This window comes from Cariama cristata, unplaced genomic scaffold, assembly GCF_000690535.1.
Source record: "Cariama cristata isolate BGI_N322 unplaced genomic scaffold, ASM69053v1 scaffold8301, whole genome shotgun sequence".
In the NCBI taxonomy this organism is placed as follows: Eukaryota; Metazoa; Chordata; class Aves; order Cariamiformes; family Cariamidae; genus Cariama; species Cariama cristata.
In genome coordinates, this window is record NW_009597488.1 from 42,650 (window position 1) to 51,426 (window position 8,777).

The window sequence follows — 8,777 nt, forward strand, 5'->3', positions numbered from 1 at the left end:
CATACCGATATCAATCACAGGCACATCTTTAGCTCTGAATCCTTCGGCTATTTTCCCAAAACAAAGGCCAGGGTTGACAGAAAGGCCATTATTTACCTCTGCACCCTTTGCATATAGCCCCTCAAAAACCAAGAGGCAGACTATCAACCTTTGATGCTTGACAACATGGAAACTTATTTCAGCCAGAAGGACTCAAGAACCGGCCCACTTGATCATGCCAGAAATAAACAGCACAATGGAAGATAAATATCTGGGTTTGATTGTTGACTTTTGTGCAAGCAGCTATAACATCACACTTATTGTTATTCTATGAACAAACAAAAAACCTTTAATGTAAACTCGTACCCAAATGCTACCACATATTACAAGGTATTTATACAGGTTGATTTGCCTATATGACATTACACAGCAGAACTGGGACAAGGCTCATACTCACCCGAGTTTCTTCAGAAATGCAAATATTTCATCTTTTCTCATTACTTCCCTTTTCTCCTTAGCCAACTTATTCACTGTTGAACAGTTAAACAATAGCCTATTTGCCAAAAGTCCTTATACTACCTTCCTTTGCCCTCTACCACATCCCATTTCCAAAAAATCCACTGCTGTCTTATAACTACTTTTTATACAGTTGACCTGTGCAGAAAAGTACTTTTTGCTTTTCAGTGCAGAAAGGATATTTTTTACATTGTTTTGATATATTTCCTGTCCTATTTTCAAAATACCATTCCAATATTGATCATTATAAAATACCTTCTCTGAAAATCATATATACTGCTGTTTCATTCACATGGGACACTACTGTGATGCAGCACACTGCCAAATTCTGTCAGACAGAACATTCTTTAACACAAGTATTTATCCCCTGGCCATAGCATCTGGTCACAGTGATGCTTGCCAATATATTAATTTCCAATACCAGCTCCAAGGTGAAAAACTTTTCATACCTTTGATGTTTTCAAAAACCTTTAAAATTTGCTCTGCTCATCCTTTCAGTTGAAAGGAACAGAAACATAGCTTCCAGAATAATTCACCCCTTGTGTAATTCTACTGATATTAGTGAAAGAATGCCAAGAAAAAATTTTGAAGAGCAAGAGTTGAAAGGAAGCCTTGCATAATTTATATTTTTGGCCTTGCCTGAAATATAACAGTTTTAGCACAGTAACTAAGTTGTTCTGAATTTAATTTAATAATTATCCCTAAGGAAAGCCTATCCATTTAAACTATTAATATCTTCCTTATTATTTTAGTATCCAAGAGCCTTGCAGAACTACATGGAGGTTGGTGTTCAGACCAAGAGCACCTTCACCCATCCCAGGAGTCTGGCTGCCTGTGCTTGTGGCCAGTTCTCCAATACTGTTTCAGCTGTTGAGAGCACTGTTTGGGAACCCTCAACCAGCCTTGAAGACAGCTCTTCAACAAAAAGCTAGAAGAAGCCTCAGCAAAATCACCCCTCACCTTGTTTCTGCCAGCTCTTGCCTCTGTCCCCTACCTGAGCTGTGTTACAGCCACGCTGTAGTCATGTCCATCCTGGCCAAGCACTCTATTGATCCTGACCCTAACTCAGACTTTATTTCCTTCCTTGACCTTGGACCTCCCTCATCACCATATACTCACCTGGCAACCTAGAGTACTGGCTGAACCCAGTGTAGTGTCCCCAAACCTGCTTTGCTCACCTTGCCCAGGTATGGTGAGATTGTCCCTTTTCAATAAGGCCACTGCCTGTGTCCATCTTGTTGTTGCACCTGGGCACAGTTTTACCTTCTCTTTCAGTGCAACCTGCCCTCATCTGGTGCCTGACAGGTAGACAAAGACTATTACTGCAAAATTAAAGAAAGGTGATGAAAACCCTAAGGCATGGATTGAGCTCTGAATGCTCAAGCAGGAAGTCCAAGCACATAAATCATGGCCCCAGATGCTCATTTGTTTTGCCTGAATGGACCAAATGGCTGACTCTACCACACTACAGCCTAATCCATCAGTAGATCGTCTACACTCAAATTCCTAGGCACAACAGGGATGTTTTCAGGCAGGCAATCAGCCATCGGTGCTGACAGAAGCACACAAGGCACACAGCTGGGTGTATTTCAGCCCATTCCAAGCTTTGCACTCCAGCTGGAGTCCAGGAAGCCAGCAGCATTCACACACTGAGCTCTGAGAGGTGACCAAAACCTCCCAGGTGGCTTAAATCCTCCAGCTCAGATACATAAGATAGTATCTTTAAGCCTGTCCTAAACTCCACAGTTTTGTCTATGCTGAAAGCAATACCTATTCTACCCAGCTTGAAGCAAACTGAAGTACATTAAGCAAAGTTGCGATCACACCTTTCACTGCGGCACAGCCACACCCAAAGTCAACCTAGTTCGGCAATAAAATTTAAAGTGAGTTCTGAGTACAATTATAAACAAAGGCAGTCCCTACTCTCCCTTGGTGAAGATCTTTATAGAAGTGAAATTTTTTTGGTTTTTTAAGTATAGACAAAGACTAAATTTCTGCTAGTTTATTTGGATAATATTTTTTATTTCATATCAGCTTCTAGCTGAACATGAGGAACATTTTCCATCTGAACACAAGGAAGAACTTCTGTACTTCGAGGGTGGCAGAGCACTGGCACAGGCTGCCCAGAGAGGTTGTGGAGTCTCCTTCTCCGGAGATACTCAAAACCCACCTGGATGTGATCCTGTGCAACTGCTGTAGGTGACCCTGCTTTGGCAGGGGGTTGGACTGAGGGATCTCCAGACGTCCCTTCCAACCCCAATCAGTCTGTGGTTCTGTCATCTAGGACAGGATATGCTGACTAGCTCTGTGAAATAAACTGCAAGTGAAGCAAGAATACAAATTAACCCTGGAAACTCAGAGTTAAAATGGCTACATATCTCTTAGCTTTTTACTGTATGAGAGTAAGATTATTATTTTTGTCTTCAATACCCAGCATGAAGGTGCCCACTTGAATGGCAAAGAAGCAGTGGGTTTACAGCTCTCTGTCTATAATGAGATTTATTTGCAAATTCCTCCTTGAAAAAATGGAGTTGAGCAGAGAAACATTAAAGGTTTAAAAATTCTTAAAATTCACCAAAACCTAAATTTTCTTTTGATGGATTAAATTGGATTACAATGTACTTATTGTATGTATTTATAGTTACAATTGTATTGTGATTATATGCATTTAAGCAATATCAACAGCAAATGCAATTAAAAACACCTTTTGTCAAACACCAGTTTTTACTGTGCCTTCAGAATTCAAAACAAGCCACCATTGGGGCTAGAGAGGTGTAATGTTGAGGAAAGACAGGCAAGACACTTACTGTAAAACATCCTTGTTTCCAAACATCGGAATAGAATTTCCTACAAAATATTAAAATATTGGAGACTGGCCAAGAACTGCTTTAATACTTCTGAACCAAAAGTGCTTCAAAGGCTATTTGAGCTATGGCCATCTTGTCACTGTCATTTTTTACTTCATATTTCAAAGTATGTTTGATGCTAAAACAAAATTACATCACCTAACAGTCAGTCACTTTAATACTGCAGTTAAGCTGCATGGAGTTTCTTGGAACACAGAAGTCTCATCTAAGCTCAATCCAGCACTCTCACAGGAGCAAGTAACTTCAGTAAGGACTGTTTTTCCTTACTGAAAAACTAAAAAGGGAAAAAAGGTAAAGCACAACACTACAAAAATGTTTGAAATGGAATGATTTGCTGAGGGCCAGAAACGATTAAAGGAAAGACTGAATGTGGTGCCCAGGTCTCCCAGACTCAGGCACAGAGTACAGTGTCCTTGAATCCAGTGCTTAAGAACTGACCAATACCCATAAAAATACCCACACCAAAGTCAGCTGAAGTCAATAACCATGTTCCAAATCACAAGGTTTGGGCACGAACACTTTCCTATCATTGCCTTTCCCCTCCTCACATAGGTTACATTAATTCCTGAGCCCATGTGATGAGCACAAGGAGAAAAATCCATGAGTTCGGAACCAGCTTTCCGTGCAGTCCTTCCCCCAACAAGACCACATTGCCACAACACAGGAGCAATGGCAGAAGACAGAAGTTCATCCAGTGATCACATTCCTCTCAAGAGCCTGAACCCGAGAGCAGAACAATCTTTTGAACGGTCTGCGCCAACACACTACTACTTGACAAGTACAACTCACTTCCCACCTGCTCTCTCACTAACTGCTCCCCATCTTTCCCTCTCCAACAGCATACGTAGAAGAGAAAGTAAGATTAAGTTGACAAGTATATTAAATAATCAAATATGTATTTTTGCATCTTTTCTGGATAAAGAACACAGAAATGCATTATTCCAAACACTTGTTTAGTACTAACCTATACAAAGGTTTGGGCATCCTCAAGCGTTATTTAGGAGGAAAAACATCAGCATTAAAACAACCAAACAGACATGCAGTCTTCCAGACACTGACATAAGAAAAGGTTGTTTCCACCCCTTCATCTCTGTGGGGGAAGAAAAAACAAAATAAAAATCCAAACAAACCTACAGCTGCCTCCAAAATCCTGACACAGCACACCCATCTTTCCCTGTAAGAGCAGAAAGTCAGCAGCTATTGTTATTTTGGAAGAAAGGGGTAAAAATTATTGGGACTCAAAAAAACATCTTGATAGCCAACAGACCTCTCTTCTATAGTTAGAGTCTCTCCTCACTGCAGCAATGGCAGATATGAACTGACAAGAGATTCTCTCTTGGGCTGAGACTGTCTCACTTATTTATGATTTATGGGGGGTTGATTCAGATCTTGCACACTAAATTTATTACAGATACCAATGGAAAACAGGAAACAGATTTATAGAATCATAAGGCTAGAAGGGACCTCAAGAGGTTTTTAGTCCAATCTCCTGCCCAAAGTTGGGTCAAAACTGAATTCAGACCAGGCTGCTCAGGGCTTTATGTTGTTCAGTCTTGGAAACTTCCAAGGGTAGAGACAACACAATCTCTCTGTGCAACCTGTTCAACACTTAATTATCCTCACAGTGATTCCCCTCCTGTATCTAGTAAGGACCCCTCTTGTTTCAATTTATTGCCATTGTCTCATTCTCCCACTGTGCACATCAGTGCAGAGTCTGGTTCCATCTTCTTGATGACATCCTCAGACATATGGGAAGACTGCTGTTAGGTGTTCTTCATCCAAGCCATCTCTTCTCCAAGCTGAAGAAGCCCAGGTCCCTCATCCTCTCCTCACAGGACAGGAGCTCCAGCCCCAGACCACCTCGGTGGCACTCTGCTGAACTTCCTCCAGTTGAATTGATCTTTCCTGTACCGGAGGGCCCCAGCCTGGACACAGTATTCCAGGTGGGATCTAACAAGTGTTGACTATAGGGAAAGAAAGAACTTCTCTTGGTTTACCAGTCCTTGGACAGCCCAGCACACTTAACTTTCACTGCTAAGTAAAAAGACAACTGAGATCAGTGCAGAGGCTCTGTCTTTATCATGATACCCTTCACTGGCTTCAGTTCACAGCTGATTACAGGGCCTTGTCCCACCCACTGTCTTAGTCTGATCCTCAGCTGATAAAGAGTTCACTAACCATCCAAAAGAAAAAGTAACCAAACCTACAGGAGCACAACCACATATCCTGGATTGCTTCTCACTGCATCTGCAACCAGTCATAAAACACAGAGCAGTCTTCTGGGAGTAAGCACCAAGAGTTACATGGTCTTAATTTGTCAAGTAAAACTGTTTTAATTGACAGGTATTATACAAGCTCTAGCTACCCTCTGAGTGAATTGCAGAAGGCAACTGAATAAAAGAAAATTTCTGAAGATTGTTCAGTGTTTGGCACACGCATTAAACACTAGTCTCAAAAAAAGACTGGAGTGCTTTAATGAAAAAAGTACAAGGAAAAATATTTTAAGTCGATTATTTAAGTGTATTCTCACAACATTTTTTAAAACTTCACCATTTATTATCTTTATGCACTCTGAAATCCTTGAGTTACTCTTTAGAGGAGATTAACATACTTTCAATGTCTCAGTCTGGACCTTACCTGAAATTTTTTTTTTCTAATCAGGCAATCTCAAGTTCCATAAACTCTTGTTAGGAATTTTCTAACAAAAGTATCAGTTTAAATGGGTTTTCCAGTTCTGACAAAGAAAGTCTGAAACTGTCAAAAAGAAACATTGCCTATTTTGTTACTTTTTTCTCCTCAATGTTTCAGCTGTTATAAATGCATGGAAATTTTTATTTTAACAGAATGAGTGAATCAGACCAAAATGCACTGCCTGAGAGTTACTGGCAAGCTGGAATAGAAAACTTCAAACTCAAGCAAGAGTTACGCCACCCTTGGGCAGTGGCATGCTGCTCAGTCACACAACGGCAGCAGGTGAGCCTGGAGAGACTACAAACAGGCAGACAGCTTGTTGGGCTTTAAGGGACAAAGGTATGAGCTCAGAAAATTGGCAAGACACTAAGTGAAAAGGTGTGCACAGAAATTACATAAATGGATAAAAGGATCACCATCTCTCAGTTACTCAAAGCTGGATGTTTCCATCCTGTTGCCTTGGGAAAGCACTATGGGTTAGTAAATCCCTGCGGGCCTGTCCCACCATTTGCAGAACCCTCCCTGTGCAGCAGCCACAGAAGTGTGACATGCCTGGTATGAAAACCTACAGCTGAACTTAATTATGCCTGCTACAACAAGCACTGCTAGAAGTGGAGATGACTCTATACCACTTCCTATCTACCTACATCCTCCATCAACCAGTGTACATTCAAGTAAAAACCAAGTACCACCATAATAGAGGCTTCTGGAGCAAACCAAAGCCCACCACACAACCTTTTGTACATGGGAACTCTGCAGTTCCTCTATAGCTGGGTAAGGTTAGCTCATGGAGGGAAGCTGGGAACACTGAGGTTGCGTTCACAAATTGTAGACATCTACAGGTGGTAGGCACAGGGATAGGAAGAGGGGAAGGCAAGCAAGTCCGTGTTTTCTAGAAAACATGAAAAAATAATTCAAGTATTCCCAAATCACTAGAAATTTATTCATCAGTTTTTACAAAAAATTCAACATAAAAAAATGCAGTTTCAGGTAATTCTATCTACCCGAATAAACAAAGCAATGGTACATACAATCAGGGTAAATGCAGGCAAAGGGAGTTTACCTATGTCTAGTCACTTTTATAGTTTCACACTGCCCAACTCAAAACACCAAGTCAGTAAGTCTACTTACTTCTTTCCTGCATCCGGACAATATCATCAATGCATTATAAACATATTGGCCCATGAGAAAGAACAAACTTGCATTTCCAACTCCAGTTTTCCACTTTCTACCATGATGTTTAGGTTAAATATAGTCTTATTTTACTCAATCCAATATCACCTGCAGTATTTAGAAAGTTTTTCAAGTTTTCTCTGAATATTCTCAACTATCTCAGTGTCTGCAACAGGCAAAAACAATACTGCATCATCATTTATATTTAGAAGTTTTAAATGATTTCTATACAGATGACATATACCTCACTGACATTTTAGTCAGCACAAGATGAACATCTTTCCAATTCTCAGGGAACAGCTATGGTTTGGAAAGTAAGGACTTAATTCAGAAAACTATGTACCCACAAACATTTTAAAGAATGGAGTTGAATATAGGTTAAGTGGCTATGTATCTCTAATCATTTTGTTGTATTAGAGCTTAAAAAGCTCAGAGCAACAACATCAGGTTTTGCATAACATATGATTATTTTCCACTATTACTACCTATTTCTAAGCCTGAAAAAAGCTGGGCTGCTTTCACCATCCAACTGCAATGGCTTTTATGGCACAATCTAACCTCTCCAGGACACAACAAAGTAATGAAACAAGCTACAAACTGCTGTCTTTATTTGAAAGGACTTTTCATCAGAAAAATTCCCAAAAAAACTTCTACATAAAAAAACTTACAGGAATTTTGATATTTTTCTTGTAATGTTCTGACAAACTTGGAAATGCAACTTATGACGCATTATGTCAGAAAGTACAACCAACATGTAGTCATTATGATATGAGGAACAGTTTATTTGAAACAGTAACCAGCTTACAAAGCTATAGGTAAATTCGGAAAGACATCTTGAACCTTATGCTTTAATGCACCGAAAGAGGACTACTTATGAAGAGATATATATATACACACACACGTAAGAGTCCACTGCAGTTCCACTGAAGCTTCCTTCCGAGAACGCTGCAGTTCTTCCACCTTGATAATGATTTTAGCCTCATAATGATCACTCCAGGCAGTCTGGAAGGTCTTATTTTCACATCTCTACAGGGAGCGTAATTATAACACAGCAGCATGGCTAAAATTGGAAAGTGACCTACCTGCCAACAACGGCTTTGGCCACCGGGGCCTCCAAACCAGGGCTGAAAGTGGCTCCAAGCAGCACTTGGAGGCAAACTTTCAGTCCACAGTACTTCAAATTCAGTGAAAAGCAGGTTTTTATACTTCCTCTGTCATCTCAGCTCTTGAATTCTCTTTAGCTTTCCCAGTCATACTTTCCTGTTTTAACCTGGTTTTGTCCCCCCTGGCGCATCTCCTACACCAAACAGCTAAAACCACATGAGGGAAGATGGGGCAACCGTTAACACTACAAATCAATCAAGACGATTCGACCCTGAGCACTGTCAAAAGAGTAAAATAAATCAACTGAGAAGTTATGAATGCCACATGCATAAGCATATACATCTAAGCAATAACACGTGCACAAGCACCACACTTCTGCCCGAAGCCAACTCCTGAGGCGGGAAGGAGGGAGCCGCCCCTCAGCACCGCTGCCCTGGGCACCCTGAG